Genomic DNA, 17191 nt, shown 5'->3' with positions numbered 1-17191 from the left:
CCTTCTTCAGGGGCGCCTGGGTGGCTCAGTCGGTTAGGTGTTTGCCTCTTGATTTGGGCTCAGGTCATGATGTCATGGTTCTTGAGATGGAGCCAGCCTGGGATTTTCTCTCTACTTCTCTCTCTCTGCCCCTTCCTTGTGCTCCCTCCCTCTCAAAACAAACAAACAAACAAACATTTCAAAAGAAGAAAAAAAACCCTTCAGTTCTAGAAGGCAAAATGTCGTACAGGAGGTAATGTTTCCTCTTTCTCTTCTTGCCAAGACTCTACATCTCCCCCCTAGAGCTGCATCACATGGCCACAAGTCAATCACAGGGTCAACATGAGCAAAAGTTTTCGTTTTTGTCTTTTTCTGGATCTGGACTTCAATCCAAGGCATCCAACTAACATAAACATGTTTTCCCCAATATGAAACATGATCATCCAAATTCAGACTCCTAATACAGGATTGTACGATTAAACAAGAAACAAAAATATGTCGACCAACCGTGCTAACCGCCCCCACGTGAGGTCCATTTTCCCAGAGTGAGGCATGCAATTTTCATGTACTTCACATGTTGCTATAGAAAGTTATGAATGATGACCTGAGAGGTCAATGAGATTTTACCTGGGGGAAAAAAATCCATTAATTAACTCCTGGGTCCAAAAGGAATTTAATGATTTTATAGGTTCCTAGTCTCTCTGATGCTTAATAGTCTTCCAAGGGCTCACCCCTGGTGCTAAGGTGAAAACGCCCGTGTCAGGAGATCCACCCGCTTTCTTGGCAGCCTATCAGCCCTCCAGGCAAGGCCACTGTCAAACTAGCCCGGAGTGGAGATCTGCCTCTTTAGAGCAATACAAGGCAATCCTTCTTCCACCGGGAACAACACTTCAGGTCTCTCCGAAGAGCTATTATGCCCCTTTCTCATCCAAACCTATTCTCTTTGTGAAAGAACTCAGATTCTCCCAATTGTTGGCGCAGGTTTAAGAAACTCCCACCATCTAAGCCCATACCCCAGGCAGCCTATAGTCCCTCCTGAACAGCATACAACTGCACAAAATACTCTAGCTCTGGGTGCATCATCCAGGGTCCTGTGAAAGCAAGACTTGCATTCACTTAGTTATACCTCTAACCACACGATCTAAAAGAGTGGCCTCTCCATGGATACATGAATAACCCTGTTGATTCCACACCATCAAATAAAATGCCAAAGTCCTATATGAGTCACTCCTAAACGACAGGCACTCAATCCTAGAAATCTGTAACTGGCTTGTAGCATCCATGGGTAGGACCATAAAAATGTACCTGTGGAGCTTCATCTTGTTGGTCCACTGTTGTCCATTGTTCAGCTGTCCATTGTCCATTGAAGTCCATTGTTCTATGCTGTTTAAAACTTTTTGGGCCCATCCTTAATTTTTCATCCAAAATATTTGCAATCCATTCTGTTTCCGTACCATCTTTGCAGAGGTAAGTGTGCCTTCCTTATTATCATTTTGCTGTTTTGTCAGCGAAACAGGGTAGGAGGCAAAGCAGCAGGTTCTCATCTGCTGATCAACACTCCATGGGCACATTCACGTAGGCACCCCTCCACCCTCTGGGCCTTGCAGCTACTGCACGTGTCCCCACGTGGTCCATGAGAACATTGTAAGAGGAGAAACTTCTGTTGGATGTGTTGCTGAGATAATTATAATACTGCCTCTCTTCCAACAGAGGATGAGAGAAAATCAAAGTAAAGAAAGAAAATGAAACTGTCTCCCTTGGTCTGGTCTACACACTACCCAAAATTCTCCCAAGGACCACTGTTTATTTTTCTCAGTATTCATAATTTATCCATCACCAACGCTTTTTAAAATTCAACATGGGCTCAGCATCAGGTTCACTAGCATGTAGTTTGAGGACCACATCATCTCCTTGCCAACAGACAAAATGTTTTTGCCCGTCTTTACCAATGAGGCACCGCTTCAGCTCTCCCCAACTCACCGTCTCTGGTGATGGGACCTTCTCATGTAGAACTCCTTCAGTTGAAGGCATACACATTTCTGAGTCATTAAGTGGACTGATAACAGCTACATGCTCGAATACAATCTCTCCATTCATCTTGCACATCAATTTCTCAGTACCGTGTTTGTTCTGTCTAGTACGGCATGAAAGGCATTCTCAGACAAAGAGAAGCCCCCAGTCGACCGACCATGTCTGTGCCACCTACTACTATGACAATCGTGAACTAACCTGGCTGAATGACATGGGAAAGCCAAATGTCTCAGCCTGACATTCACGGTCTGATGAATGCTGAGCCCGCATGTGCTTCCAGACTTCTCAATCCCCCTCACTCTTCCGCTTAAAATTGCCCCTGCTACCCAACAGCTTCACCTTCTGAACTCAAAGGCCACCTCCTCCATGAAGACTTTGCGATATTTTCTCCCCTCTTCCCTCCCAAAAAGGTGGAGAAGGGGCTAGATATTGTCTCTCTATGCCTTGAATCCCCAGATGTTTCCTTTTAGCACTATTAAACCATGGCTTTTGTTTTTTATTTTTTAAGTTTATTTATTTATTTTGAGAGAGAGGGAGTGAGCATTAGCAGGTGAGGGGCAGAGAGAGACAGGGAGAGAGAGAAGCCAAGCAGGCCCTGCACTGTCAGAGTAGAGCCCGACATGGGGCTCGATCTCACGAACCACGAGATCATGACCTGAGCTGAAATCAAGAATCAGACACTTAACCAACTGAGCCACCCAGGAGCCCCATGCCTTTTAAATTATACTTATGTATATCCTACTTTATTATAGCTAAGTGTACCTTTTGATTACAGTCATCTATGTCTTATTTTTATTATACTGGCATGTGTGTCTTCTTTCTTTTCTTTTTTTTTTTTTCTGGCTATATTGACTTATTTATTTAATTTTTTTTAAGTTGCATCCAAATTAGTTAGCATACAGTGCAACAATGATTTCAGGAGTAGACTCTTTAATGCTCCCTACCCATTTACCCCATCCCCACTCCCACAACTCCTCTTTATTAAACTATAAGCTCACTAGGTTGGAGTCTAGCAGCTCAGACACTTCTGTTTCCCATGCAGGGTCTGGGACAGGACTTTACACGCAGTAGGCACTTGTGATGAAGCAATCTCCTTTCAACTCGAGCTCAAAATGGCCAACATTTACATCACTTTCAGTGCAGCACAGGCTCTACTGTTTTCTTTTTAGTCTTTTAACATGGACATTCTAAAGCCACCCTTCCCAGCTGATTAGGCAGCCTCACTCCAGGAGGGTTGTACCAGAATATTCAACAGAGATGATGTAAGAAAAAAAAAAAAAACGTACATTCTGATCGTATGATTTGATTTATACTTGCTATAATATTTAATTCAAAAATAAATGAAGTTTGGGGGGATTTTTATGTTATTAAAAAGAGCACTGGGTTTTAAAAGATTGAAAAACAATATTCCACAGCCTTCCTTAGCGGTCAGGTCTGCTGTGGAATGCTTTGCCAGTATGTGAATTTTCATATAAATGCTCAAGCACCGTGCCTTTGAATATAAATGCAATTCCATCCAACTTAATAAAATGTATCTGCCGAAGAAGTTCCAGCTGCAACTCCTACCATGCGATAAATTATCCTTTGCAACTTTAGCATACAGACAAGTGTGTAAGATACGAGCCCAAAATATAATCTATAATAATACTGCAAATATTGTAAATATAAGAGTAATGCAAAAAAGTCAACATCCCAAATTTCACATTTTAGTTGACATTTTTTACGGACCATGTATTTGGGGTCTATCATGTTCCACCACATTTAATAAGATAATTTTATATGAAGTTACTTGCAAATATTTACGTAAAAGTCGCTGTATCCATCCGCTTTAGGAAGTTCCATGGTAATCATTCCTCCGTATTTTCTGCAACAGAATAGCCACGTTCTTGGTCCTCTTTTCTAACGCTATGTTTATTTGCAACAGGTACAAGCACAGGTATCCTAAAACTTGAGGCACTGCAGACCCAATGAATGTTTCAAGTTGTTTCACTACAGTATGGTTACGAGTGGTATTGCTGGGTGAGGAACGGTAAATAATGGGGATGCTGTAGCTATCTGTGGGGCTGAATTCTGTGAAAGCTGCAAAATCGTGTAGAAATATAACAGCTCTCTGGAGCCTGCTTTACTCTCCTTATCGATGTGCATGACATGAGTTGTACATCACATTTTATTCCAATATAGAAACAGGACAGTGCTCAGAAGGAATATACACATATACATGTTTTAGGGAGCAGAGGCTATTTTAGCTTTATTTTACTCTGGTAAAAAGAGTGAAGAACAATATATACATAAATGGAATGCTGCCATGTGCCCCTTCACAGAGCCAAGAAAAGAGGCAAGTTGACTTTTCACAGGTTACACCTATGAAAAACATTAAGTTGATGTCTAAAGTGTCTCCAGTAAAAATGCTGCATGTTTGTCTGCAATGAGCTTCACTTACATCTGCCAACAAAAAAGCACTTCCCTTTAAAAAATGCATCCCTCCCTTCCAGGGCAGAATTTCACCCAGAAAATATAGGGTGTTCATTTCATGCATATTATGCTAAATAGTTACTTTTTTAATGTTTATTTACTTTTGAAAGAGAGAGAGAAAGACAGAGCACGAGCAGGGGAAGGGCAAAGAGAGAGAAGGAGACACAGAATCCGAAGCAGGCTCCAGGCTCTGAGCTGTCAGCACAGAGCCTGGCATGGGGCTCGAACTCAGAAACTGTGAGATCATGACCTGAGCCAAAGTCGGACATTTAACCGACTGAGCCACCCAGGCACCCCACTTTCTTTTGTTTTTGTCTTGAATGATTTTTTTTTCCAAAATGGAAATACTGACATAGCCAATTATTTAAAAAATGGATCTTGAATATAAAAAAAAAGGTAAATATACCAAAGTCCCTTACTCTCCCCCCAAGAACAGAGTTGAGTATCCCAGATTTTTTTTTTTTTTTACACTTAGAGAATGAGTTCCATAACTCCAATTTTTCACTTTGCATGTCATGGGCACCTCCTCACATAAATACATGTAATAAATAGCCTATCATTTTTTTAAATGGTCATTTTTTACCATAATTTACCCATCTATTCTCCTACTGTTTAGATTTTAAGTTGTTCTGATTTTGCCTTTTCAAATAATTTTTCACAGAAAACTGCTGAATGCTTATCTTTACTGAACCTCTTATGTCCTTAGTATCTATTCCTAATGGCAGAACCACTGTGTAAACAGGTGGATGTGTTTGCACGTTCATACGCAACTCTGGGCTCTGTGAGAGGCTTGGTTTTGTTTACAGGTGCACGTCCTGTGCTTAGACTATATGCCGGGGCCTGGCACATAAAGGATGCCCGTTCGTTACACGAATACATATTGCTCTCAAGAAAAAAGTCTCCGGCTTCATTCTATCTCCCTATCTCTTGCCTCTCTCTTGAAACTTTGTAACTAGAACGACCAGATCATTTACCATTCAAATAGGGACACTTTTAAGTTTCTGCTAAGTTTCTCAGGATCCACAGATGAGTGCAAACATAGGGTATCTGTCTTTCTCTGCCTGACTTACTTCATTCAGCATAATACCTAACAGAAGACCATGGGGGAGGGGAAGGGGGAAAAAAGTTACAGAGAGGGAGGGGGGCAAACCGTAAGAGACTCTTGAGTACTGAAAACAAACTGAGGGTTGACGGGGGGTGGGGAGAGGGGAAAGTGGGTGATGGGCATGGAGGAGGGCACCTGTTGGGATGAGCCCTGGGTATTGTATGGAAACCAACTGGACAATAAATTATATTTAATCAGAAAAAAACAAATAGGGACATTTTTTTCTTGCTTAGGAAGTTTTTCCAATTTTTTAAATCAGAGTCTAAGTATCCAGCAAAATTCACTCTTTTCTCTGTGCAGTTCTGCAAATTTGGCAAACGTATGCTGTCCTATGACCACCACCAGCACAGTCAAACAAAACGAACACTTCCACGAACTCCAAAAATTGCCCCAAGCCGTTTTGTAAATCAACCATTCCCTGATCCCTAGTCCCTGCCAACCAATAATCCGGTCTCTGTTCCTAGGTTTTGCCTTTTCCAGAATGTCAATTAAATGTAACTACACAGTGTGAAGCCTTTGTATCCAGCTTCTTTCGGCACCATGCATCCGAGATTCATCACGGTGTTGTGCCTATCCGTAGTTGTTCCCTTTTATGGCTAAATAAGGCTCTGTGCTACGAACCACAGTTTATGTAGCTGTCTTCCAGCTGAGGGACACTGAGGTACTTCCAGGTTTGGGCAACTATAAAGAAAGATACTAGAACATTCACGTACCAGTGTTTGCATGGAACTGGGCCACTCTGGGGAGCTCCAAAACGCTAAACCAGACAGAATGCCATGACACCAAGCATGAACTGTACATATGGTCACTCTGCTTAGAAGACACTTCTCACCACCCAAGGTTATCTGATCCTTGTCCTTGTACCCATTTATTATCTGCCTTTCCGCATCCCATATAAGCTCTGGGAGGGCAGGCACCTCCTCCTCTGTTCACCACTCTATTCTAGAGCCTAGAACAGTAGCTGGCCTGTGGTAGGAGCTCAAAAGCATTTTTTAACTGAATACAGTTCGCTCAACCCTAGGAATTTGTTTTCAATACCTAAATGACACTTTCTCTTACCAGGTGCTGTTTTCAGTGTTTTGTTGCACTTAATCCATAACAATCCCAGGGCTAGATATTATCGTTTTACACAGCGAGGCAGAGAGAAGTGAAATAACTTCTGAGCGTAAGTGCAAAGGGCTGGACTCTGAACCCCCAGGCGGGCTCTTAAGCCACCATGCCAAGCTTCGGTGGAATCGTCAGCTTTTAAACTTGATAGGGTGTAAAAAAGCCTTATTATTTTGTTACTTTACCTCTAGTAGAGTTACACGTCATACGCTGTTTGGCCATCTGCATTTCTTCTCTTACACTGTGTCTCTGAAGCGAAAATATTTTTAACGGTAGACATGGGAGACAAGCTATTTCCAGAATGCAGGTGATATCAAGAGAGAATGAGATAATCGTGTTTAAGGGCCTGTTCCAGAGAACGAGGGCCAGACAGGAGACCTCTTGGCCACGGCCCGCCTCGCAACGCCCACCCCAGCTCTCCCAAGGCTCCTCTTTTTGGACTATTGGTTCTGTCATCTACCTCGCCACCAAAGCTGAAACTAAGAGCTTCCTTGGCCCTTTTAACTCACACCCCACCCACCGGTGAGGGCTATCGGATGGGCTTCCCGAGGGCATCACCAGCCCGCCCACTTTTCTCCCTCTCTGCCTCCACATCATCTCCCACATAAGCCACTTATAAGTCTCCTTCCAGACCTCCCGGCTTCCGATCTTGCTTCTCTAATGAGCCATTTCCCCTTCACAAGGCATCTAGAGTGGTATCTTGGCACGGTAATGGTCACTTCATGGCCACAAACCCTCCCGTGGCCTCCTTGCTGGGACCTGTGTGGCCCTGCGAAATCTCCCCTCACCCCCTCCTCCCCTGGAAGCCTGCCCACTGACTCCGCATTTGTTCTTCACTGCTTGCACACTCCATGCCTGGCTCTTCACACGGATGGACCCATCCTACATATGAGGGGTCATCTTGAACGTGCCCTCCCCAGACAAACTTTCCTTGAGGTGCATCGTCTTTCCCCGGCCACAGTCTGTGCTTCTTCCCCAGCCTTCTTCCGTTATTCTCCATGTTTATTTGTTCACTGTCTTCCTCTTCCAGTAGGACATGAGCTCCGTGAGGATAAGCAAGGGTCGCATCCGCCCTGCTCACCATCGATCCCCAGTGAGTGGAACGGTGTCCAACAACTTCAGGCACTCACTAAATATTGTTGAATTAATACAGTAGCACACGGGATCTCTCCTAACTTACTTGGCTCTCTGGGTAACGCCTTGCTGAGCATATATCCGTCACAGAAAGTCACTGAGTATTTGAGATGGAAAGGAACAGAGACATGAATTATGTCAAGCCTCTCGTTTTACACGAGGAGGATGAAGCCCAGGGAGACTCGGGCCGAGTCCGCCAGCTGAGACCTGTCACAGCCACACGGGGGCCGGGCGCCCATGCCAAGACTAGCACTTGGCCCCTTCCGCAGACCGTGGACTCCCCCAGACAGCCTCGCATGTTAGGAAGATGAGAGAAAATAAGGTTACGTGGGGACAGGACTCAAAGGGCTCTGAGACAGACCCAACTGAGCATCAACTGATACAAAACACAGTACAGGAACAATTAAAAGATGAGTAAAAGAAAAGTCTGGGGGCGCCTGGGCAGCTCAGTCAGTTAAGCGTCCGACTTCGGCTCAGGTCATGATCTCGCGGTCCATGAGTTCAAGCCCCACGTCGGGCTCTGTGCTGACAGCCCAGAGCCTGGAGCCCACTTCAGATTCCATGTCTCCCTCTCTCTCTGCCCCTCCCCTGCTCATGGTCTGTCTCTGTCTCAAAAATAAATAAAAACATTAAAAAATTTAAGGGGCGCCTGAGTGGCCCAGTCGGTTGAGCATCCGACTTCGGCTCAGGTCGTGATCTCACGGTTCATGGGTTCGAGCCCCACATCGGGCTCTGTGCTGACGGCTCAGAGCCCGGAGCCTGTTTCCGATCCTGTGTCTCCCTCTCTCTCTGCCCCTCCCCCGTTCATGCTCTGTCTCTCCCTGTCTCAAAAATAAATAATCATTAAAAAAATTTTTTTTCTTAAAAGAAAAGTCTGAATCCTTAGGGAAACTGCGATCTCCTGAGGGGAAGGGGATATAACATACAGACAGCTAGTAACTGTGGTAACAATAGCAAGGCAAGGTGTGATAAAACATGCAGTTAAGGGGAAATTCTAAGTACCACATAATGACAAGAAGGAAGCAGAGATTACATCGGAGGGGCTGGGGCAAATTAGATCTTTGCCCCTTCTTGCAACGCATGAATTTGTGCCCCTGCGTTGTGGGTAGGGGTGCGTCTGTCTGTGTGTCCGTGTTTGTGGGTAGGGGTGCGTCTGTCTGTGTGTCCGTGTTTGTGGGTAGGGGTGCGTCTGTCTGTGTGTCCGTGTTTGGGGGCAGGGGTGCGTCTGTCTGTGTGTCCGTGTTTGTGGGCAGGGGTGCGTCTGTCTGTGTGTCCGTGTTTGTGGGTAGGGGTGCGTCTGTCTGTGTGTCCGTGTGGGTAGATAGTTTTCCAAAGACCACCGCCGTGTACCAGACATACATACACCAGACTTATTGTGGCATTCGAGGCCTGGGTATTGGATTTGTAGGTGAGGCTGGGGCCACACGTCTCCCTTTCCTCCCCCAGTGACCCACTTCCTCGCTGTCTCTTTACCTGCATTTCCCCCAGTGGCGAAGAGGTAAGAAAAAAAGCCTCTGTGAAACTCAAATCTGTCAAACGCTGCTTGCTCCAAAAAAAGGATTTCGTGATGAAAGGGGACAAAATAATAGCTGAAATGAGGCATGGGGACTATCTATGGATTTCACATCTGCTTACCAGGAAAGCTGGGAGTTATCTGATCTGGTGAAGGAAGAAAAAGCCTGGCATTTTCAAAAGGCAGCAACAACAACTGAATTTGTCAAGAGCTGGTGATAAATTCTCTGCCACTCTTTGAGACCACTGAGAAAGGCTGACACGTTAAAGACTAATACTCCATCTACAAAATACCAGATAAGATCCAAAGTCTCCCAACAACATTTTTCTGTGCTTGTATTTACTAATAAGAGGCTAAAGAGAGAGAGAGGCAAGGACTTCAAATCTCGACGAAATCAAATACTTTTCGATCTATGAAAAAGAAAACATATGTAGGCATTTCACGTGGCCTCCCAGGGGCTGAGTCAGACAAGGTTTCCGTTATGGTCTCGTTGGAGGAGAAGGCAGCGGTGTCTTAAAAGTGGAGTTCAAGTGTATGTTTGCAAGGCAGGCACTTTCTCCTTCTCCAGCGGCTATCTGGCCTTTTAGCTCACACCTGGTTGCTTCACTCCCTATGCTACCTGCCCGGCACCTAAAGGCAACGGAGGCCCCACTCCCAGAGCACTCTTCTTATCTACCTGCCCAAGTATTGAGATAACACTGATATTCATTAAGGTATTTCCTCCTTTGTTTCTAACCACAAATACCTTATGTGAGTATTCTCCACAAACCCACTCCCTCCTTTCTTTCCTACCACTGGTCTTAGGGCCCAAACCACTTCTATAATGTGGATAATGGGTCAAACAGTTCTAGGGGAATCCTTAAATCCACCCGAGCAGGTGGGCCAGGAGGCCGATTCCTGGGGAGGGTACGGGGGTGACTTCATGGAAGCAGAGAGGGGAGTACAGACACGTCCACAAACTCCTCTGCTAGGTCCCACTCGACCCAGCTTCTCCCAGTGGGTTCATTTCAACGCGGTAGGCACGCTTGATCTATACATCCCTGACTCTCTGCTGTGTGTTAGGCCCCGAGAATGGACATCAGCACTCACAACAGGGATGGCACATGACCTTCATTTATCTGCAGGACTGCAGGCTGTAAACCTCGGGATTCTCTGCTACCTGAAGGGAAGCAGGAACTCTTCGTAACGTCATCAGGGATAAAGCGAGAATCGCCTCCAGCTCACACGCCTGTACCGGGTCACTCAAAATGGGGCTCTTTCAGCTCATTCTCTTTCGGGAAGGTGCATTTCTTTTTTTCTCTCATCACAAGCAGACAACCTGTCTTCTGTCAAACGAACGAGACAGCTCGCACGATGAAGATGAACATTTAACACCACGATGCAGCCCAAGCAGAGGAAGTTTGCAAACAACCAGAAAGTAGTAAAATCTACTGCATGGTGACTGCAGAAACCAGCGACTCAACGAAAAGGTACAAAGCTCATGTCCCAGGGCTTCTTGCTGGAAGTCTCTGTATTGTCATTAATTATACCATGTAATGAACTAGGCATTTTGGAACACCATGCTTGGAATGTCTTTATCTTTAAGGAACAGATAAAGAAATGACGATAAACAGAAAAGGAAAGAACACAGCACTTGGTTCGGAACCAATTTGCCCTAGAAACGTGCAAGAGACACAGATGATCTATGCCAGGGAGAATGAGTCGTGTTTCTATACAATTGAGATAAAGGAATAATATCGCTTTAGTTAACTTGTAGGAAGCCTCACTTCACCAGAGCTTGAATAGTTAAAAAAAAAATCTGGGGCGCCTGGGTGGCGCAGTCGGTTAAGCGTCCGACTTCAGCCAGGTCACGATCTCGCGGTCCGTGAGTTCGAGCCCCGCGTCAGGCTCTGGGCTGATGGCTCAGAGCCTGGAGCCTGTTTCTGATTTTGTGTCTCCCTCTCTCTCTGCTCCTCCCCCGTTCATGCTCTGTCTCTCTGTCCCAAAAATAAATAAACGTTGAAAAAAAAATTAAAAAAAAAATCTTATATTCCCCCCAAAATTCGAGATGGCTTCCTTAAAGAGTAACATGTCGGTATATATTTGAATAGCACCCAGCCTATAATCCCAGGGTGGAAAACTGGCTTGCCAGCATTTCCGGGATAGGGCACAGGCTGCGTGCATCTTGCTTATCAAAACAGACACATTTCGTAAGCAACAGAAATCAAACATTCCCAGAAAGCACAGACTTGAGTGAGCAGGGCTTTTAATGGGCATGCTTTAAAGATCTAAAGTCACAGTTTAGAACTTCACTGTTAAATAACACGAGATACCCCCGAATCTATTTTAATCAAAGACTCTCAAAGAAAGGCTGTGAGTCTCATGCTCATTTTTCAAATAAAACTGCCAAGAAGTTGGTTATTGATCCACAATCACATCCTCTCACATGTATGATCTGTGTAGCATGGGGGAAAAGCAAGAGAGCAATGTGTTAATTTCCCCTCCCTGACGTATGGTCCCTGACAATGTGTTAATTTCCCCTCCTTGACAGCTTCCAATAAGGCTCCTGATACCGTGTCCCTGGGTACTTCTCCTCTGACCCGGGCAGCTCGCCTGCAGGAGCAAGCCGGACTGCCTTCCATCCAATTTCTGGGACTTGCACATTTACGCACGGACTACCCTCCTCCCGACCAGGGAAATTTGTTCCAGCTTTACTCGTAAGGGCCCTTCCCAATTAAAGTGTGAAGACAGCTCTGAGGGGGAGGAGAAAACCAGAAATCTGTTTGACATTGCTCTTCACAGGAGCACTCTCTGACCTCAATAGGAATCGTGCAGCAGCGAGCAAATCACAAGAAAACCTCTCCCCAGCAGCCTCCCGACCACACAGACAGGCTGGGCACAGGGCTCCTGAGAGAGTGCCCAACCCCAAGGAAAGGAAGTTAGAGTAGCATTAGCCCAAGGAGGCCGAGGGCTAGAGCCTGAGAATGTGTCAGGAAGGAGGGAGGGACAGAGGTACCCCCGAATGACAGGTCCTCTGATTAACGAGAAAAGAATAAAGTAATAGTGGAAAATTAATACAAATTCTCTATTTTCTGCTCTCAACACGCCAGCTGCAGCAAAGGAACACAACGCATAATGCATGGCTCCAGATTCCGATCTCATTCCCAAATGTGAATGAGCAGTTAAGAACTACCAAATATATAAGAAAGCTTATGATAAAAAAAGACAAGGCATTAAAAAATGCCGAAAATGGGGCTCCTGGGTGGCTCAGTCGGTTAAGCGTCCGACTTCGGCTCAGGTCATGATCTCAGGTCCGTGAGTTCGAGCCCCGTGTCAGGCTCTGGGCTGACGGCTCGGAGCCTGGAGCCTGTTTCAGATTCTGTGTCTCCCTTTCTCTCTGCCCCTCCCCTGTTCATGCTCTGTCTCTCTCTGCCTCAAAAATAAATAAACGTTAAAAAAAAATTTAATAAAAAAATGCCGAAAATGGAAGGACACCTTTTAGAAATTTGTTTTGATTTACGTAAATAAAATACACTTGTTGGCACGCACTTATGAGTTTTGACAGGTGCACGGAGTAACCACCAACACAAGCAAAATATACAACACGTGCATCACCCCAAAAGCCTCTCGTGTCACTCACTTGGATTCAGCCCCTCCCCCACCAACACTGGTCTATTCTCCATCCCTGCAGTTTTTTTTTTTTCCAAAATCTTACACAAATGTAGTTATAAAGCACGCAGCCTTTGAAGTCTTGCTTCTTTTAATACAGATGAGTGTAGATAACAGCATCATTACTACATTATTTTATTAATGTGATTTGTTGTGATTATGTTAATATTGTTAACATTCATACAGAATGCATGTTGCATTCTAGATCTATCCATATTATTACATATATCAGTAGTTTGCTCCTTTTTATTCGCAAGTGGTAGTCCACTGTATGGCTGTACCACAATTTGTTTATCCATTCAGTGGGTGGAAAACAGAAGAAAACATCTCAAAATTCTAATTAATTCCCTCAGAGATAGGAGGGTCCATAAAACAAGAAAGGGACAGTCAGAAAATACATAAGAGCTCAGAGAAATTAAAAATATGATCATTAAAATGTAAAAAATCGATAGAAGGCTTTAAAGATAAAATCTAAGGAAACCATCAAAACCCTAGAGGAGAAAACAAGAAAAGACCTCTCTGACCTCAGCCGCAGCAATTTCTTACTTGACACATCCCCAAAGGCAAGGGAATTAAAAGCAAAAATGAACCATTGGGACCTCATGAAGATAAAAAGCTTCTGCACAGCAAAGGAAACAATCAACAAAACTAAAAGGCAACCAATGGAATGGGAAAAGATATTTGCAAATGACATATCGGACAAAGGGCTAGTATCCAAAATCTAAAAAGAGTTCACCAAACTCCACACCTGAAAAACAAATATCCAGTGAAGAAATGGGCAGAAAACATGGACACTTCTCTAAAGAAGACATCCGGATGGCCAACAGGCACATGAAAAGATGCTCAACGTCACTCCTCATCAGGGAAATACAAATCAAAATCACACTCAGATATCACCTCATGCCAGAGTGGCCAAAATGAACAAATCAGGAGACTATAGATGCTGGAGAGGATGTGGAGAAACAGGAACCCTTTTACACTGTTGGTGGGAATGCAAAGTGGTGCAGCCGCTCTGGAAAACAGTGTGGAGGTTCCACAAAAAATTAAAAATAGACCTACCCTATGACCCAGCAATAGCACTGCTAGGAATTTACCCAAGGGATACAGGAGTACTGATGCATAGGGGCACTTGTACCCCAATGTTTATAGCAGCACTCTCAACAATAGCCAAATTTGGAAAGAGCCTAAATGTCCATCAACTGATGAATGGATACAGAAATTGTGGTTTCTATACACAATGGAGTACTACGTGGCAATGAGAAAGAATGAAATATGGCCCTTTGTAGCAACGTGGATGGAACTGGAGAGTGTGATGCTAAGTGAAATAAGCCATACAGAGAAAGACAGATACCATATGTTTTCACACTTATGTGGATCCTGAGAAACTTAACAGGAACCCATGGGGGAGGGGAAGGAAAAAAAAAAAGAGAGAGAGAGAGGCTAGAGTGGGAGAGAGCCAAAGCATAAGAGACTCTTAAAAACTGAGAACAAACTGAGGGCTGATGGGGGGTAGGAGGGGAGGGTGGGTGATGGGTATTGAAGAGGGCATCTTTTGGGATGAGCACTGGGTGTTGTATGGAAACCAATTTGACAATAAATTTCATATATTAAAAAAAATCAAAAAAAAATCAAAAAAATAAAGATAAAATCTAGGCAATCTCTCTGAAACTAGAACCCAGAAAGGAAAAACTAACCAAGACAGAATAATTAGTGCACAGTGTGGAAGCTCTAAATTCTAACAGAATTGCAGAAAGATGGAAAAAGTGAAGAATACAAAAAACACAAGGAGAAAATTACCAAAGAAACAGAACAAGAAAATTCTCAGCACTGAAGAACACAAGTTTAGAAAGACCCACCAACAGCCTAGAAAATAAAAACTGCATATTGCAAGGCATAGCATCATGCAATTTTAGTGCCCCACAAATAAAGAGAAGTTTCAGAGAGATAAACTAGATCACAGATAAAAGCAGTCATTCTGGAAACAGATTTCTAAACAGTAATAATAAATACTTAAAGTCAGGGGAGCAATGTTAACAGTCCAAGCAATAATGATTTTACTTAGAATTCTATATCCTGCTAAACTATCAACTGAAGTGTGAGTACAGAATATATTCATTTTCAAACACACAATAATTCAAATAGATAATTTCCCAAACCTCTAAAGGATATGTTTTCGAAAAACGAATATACAAGTGAAGAATAGAGGGGATCCAGGACAAAAGGACCAAAAGAAAGCCCTAGGAAGACAAGGGTGCCAGGCCCAGAGATAAACCAGCTCAGGTGTGGGAGGCAGAGCGATCGAGAAAAATGCAAAGGGTGGCCCTGTGGCATTTGGATATTTGTGTTTAGTAAGCGTCCTGCTGGTTCTTGGAACTCTTTTCTCCAACTGATAGGAGAGGCCATTTCTTCTTTGTTTGCCTAAGAACAAAGAAACCTTCCCCAGAAACAACCCCTACAGGCTACCCCTTGCAGGGCAGGGGAACTGGGCCATGGTGACTGGCTTGGCATTGAAAGGACTGAGTTAAGTGCAAAAGGGTGGACATCAGAACAAAATCAGGCTCCAGCCAGCAAGGAGGAAGAGGAAGTCGTTGTTGGATGGCAACAGGCAATGCCCCCATGTCACAGGTATTAACCTTAGAGAGGAAAAAGTTACATGAGAAAATAAACGAATCATCATAGTACACCAATGGGATCATCAGTGAATTACATGTAATCATGGAAACAGTGTGACTTACCCAAATTTTGGAAGGCTGGGGAAAGGGAAAACATGGGAGTCTGTAGTAGGAGAGCTGAACTCCCCACTGCTTTGAGGAGAAACCAATGGATGATACCCAAAAAAAGACACGGGAGTACAGCATATTAGGACAGCTGTGCGGCTGGTGATCAGAAGAAATCCCCAAATTATCTGAAATCTGTTGCCTCTGTGGAGTAAGTTTTGAAATAGAGAAGGTGGGCAGAGGACCGCAGGTTCTTGTTATAAGCTTTTTATCATGATAAAAGAAGTTAAAAAGATGAAAACCACAATTTCCTTATGGAATATTTAAAGAAAACTGAAGCAGAGTGTGAAGATTTAGATCATTTTAATAAAGGACTAAAGTTATACACTCACCAAAAAAATCCACAGAGTGACTTTTCAGTTTTAATCTAAATTTAAAATTAAGGGATCTAAGACGATCGCTCTATTGGATGCCCAGAAACCAACAGATTGTTGCTGTTCTTCCTGGAACGACAAGACAGCTGACACTGAAGCTGAGTCAGCAGGACGAAAAACACTCCTAGTTCTGGTCTGTTCAGAGACGAGCAGACCCCAGAGTCCCCAGTGACCTGAGCAGGTGAATGGAAACGGCATTCCTTCTGCCCCTGAGCTCAACAGGAGGGTTTGGAGGGAACGCTCAGCTTGAATGAGGAAGTCACAGTTTTGGAAGAGAGCCACAGATTTTGATATATCTGAATCAAATTTTAAGATTTTCCAGCTGCCTGTGGAAAGGCAACGCAGAATGTCTCTGAATTTCCAGCATGTTCTATCAGAATACATCACAGTCCCCCTGTGTCATTCCTTAGAAAGAGAATAAATATTTGCCTAGCGTCAGAACGCCATGCGAGCATCACACAAGTAACTCAGGTCCTCCGGAATAAGGAATAAGGTCCCCTGCAGACAGGAACCCTGCGCTTTGAGTGGCTTCTGCCATCCCCTGGCTATGTTATCACTCACCAATCTCACTCAGCCTGTTTCCTCATCGGCATTTGAAGGCGGCCGAAAATAGCAGCTTGTAGTAGCAGGTTCTTGGGCGGCTAGAAGTAAGACGTGTAGCAGGTGTGGTGGGTATGAAACACATGATGGAAATGCTGCCCTGCATTAAAAAAGTACGTCCAGCCTCACGGCAACACGGTTGACGGGGCAACAGAAAAGGTACGAGAACAAGTTTTGGTGCTGTTTGCTCCCTCTTGTTCCTATCAGCACCTGGCCGAACGCCCGGTTCCCACCTAACTTCTGCAGCAGCTCTGCACGGCCTCCCCATTCCCCTTGCTCTCCCCTCTCTCTGCTTATTCTAGAAGCCAGATGTAGAGCTGCGCTTCCACCTCCACCTACCCTCTGCTCCCCGCTCTAGAACTTGCGCAGCCCGTAACACAGAACGAACACTGAGTCTCCGTTCCAGAGACTCAATCCCTGTATAGAAAGGCCCTGGTGAAAGTGTCCCCTA

At 44.3% G+C, this 17191-nt stretch overlaps 1 protein-coding gene and 1 long non-coding RNA gene across 3 annotated transcripts in view; one reads left to right on the top strand and one right to left on the bottom strand.

The window, feature by feature from the left end:
• Positions 1-6099, top strand: part of LOC121012792 (uncharacterized) — a 30689-nt gene extending 24590 nt beyond the window's left edge. The window contains exons 3-4 of the long non-coding RNA XR_005782301.1: positions 3935-4039; positions 5888-6099. This is a non-coding gene — a long non-coding RNA (uncharacterized LOC121012792). The remainder of the gene's footprint in view (positions 1-3934; positions 4040-5887) is intronic.
• Positions 1-17191, bottom strand: part of MTUS2 (microtubule associated scaffold protein 2) — a 546859-nt gene that overhangs the window by 379588 nt on the left and 150080 nt on the right. The gene's annotated exons all lie outside the window — the stretch shown is intronic.

Source organism: Herpailurus yagouaroundi, unplaced genomic scaffold (genome assembly GCF_014898765.1).
Source record: "Herpailurus yagouaroundi ecotype Mexico unplaced genomic scaffold, PumYag 197, whole genome shotgun sequence".
Lineage (NCBI taxonomy): Eukaryota > Metazoa > Chordata > Mammalia > Carnivora > Felidae > Herpailurus > Herpailurus yagouaroundi.
This window is presented reverse-complemented; position numbering and strand designations above follow the sequence as displayed.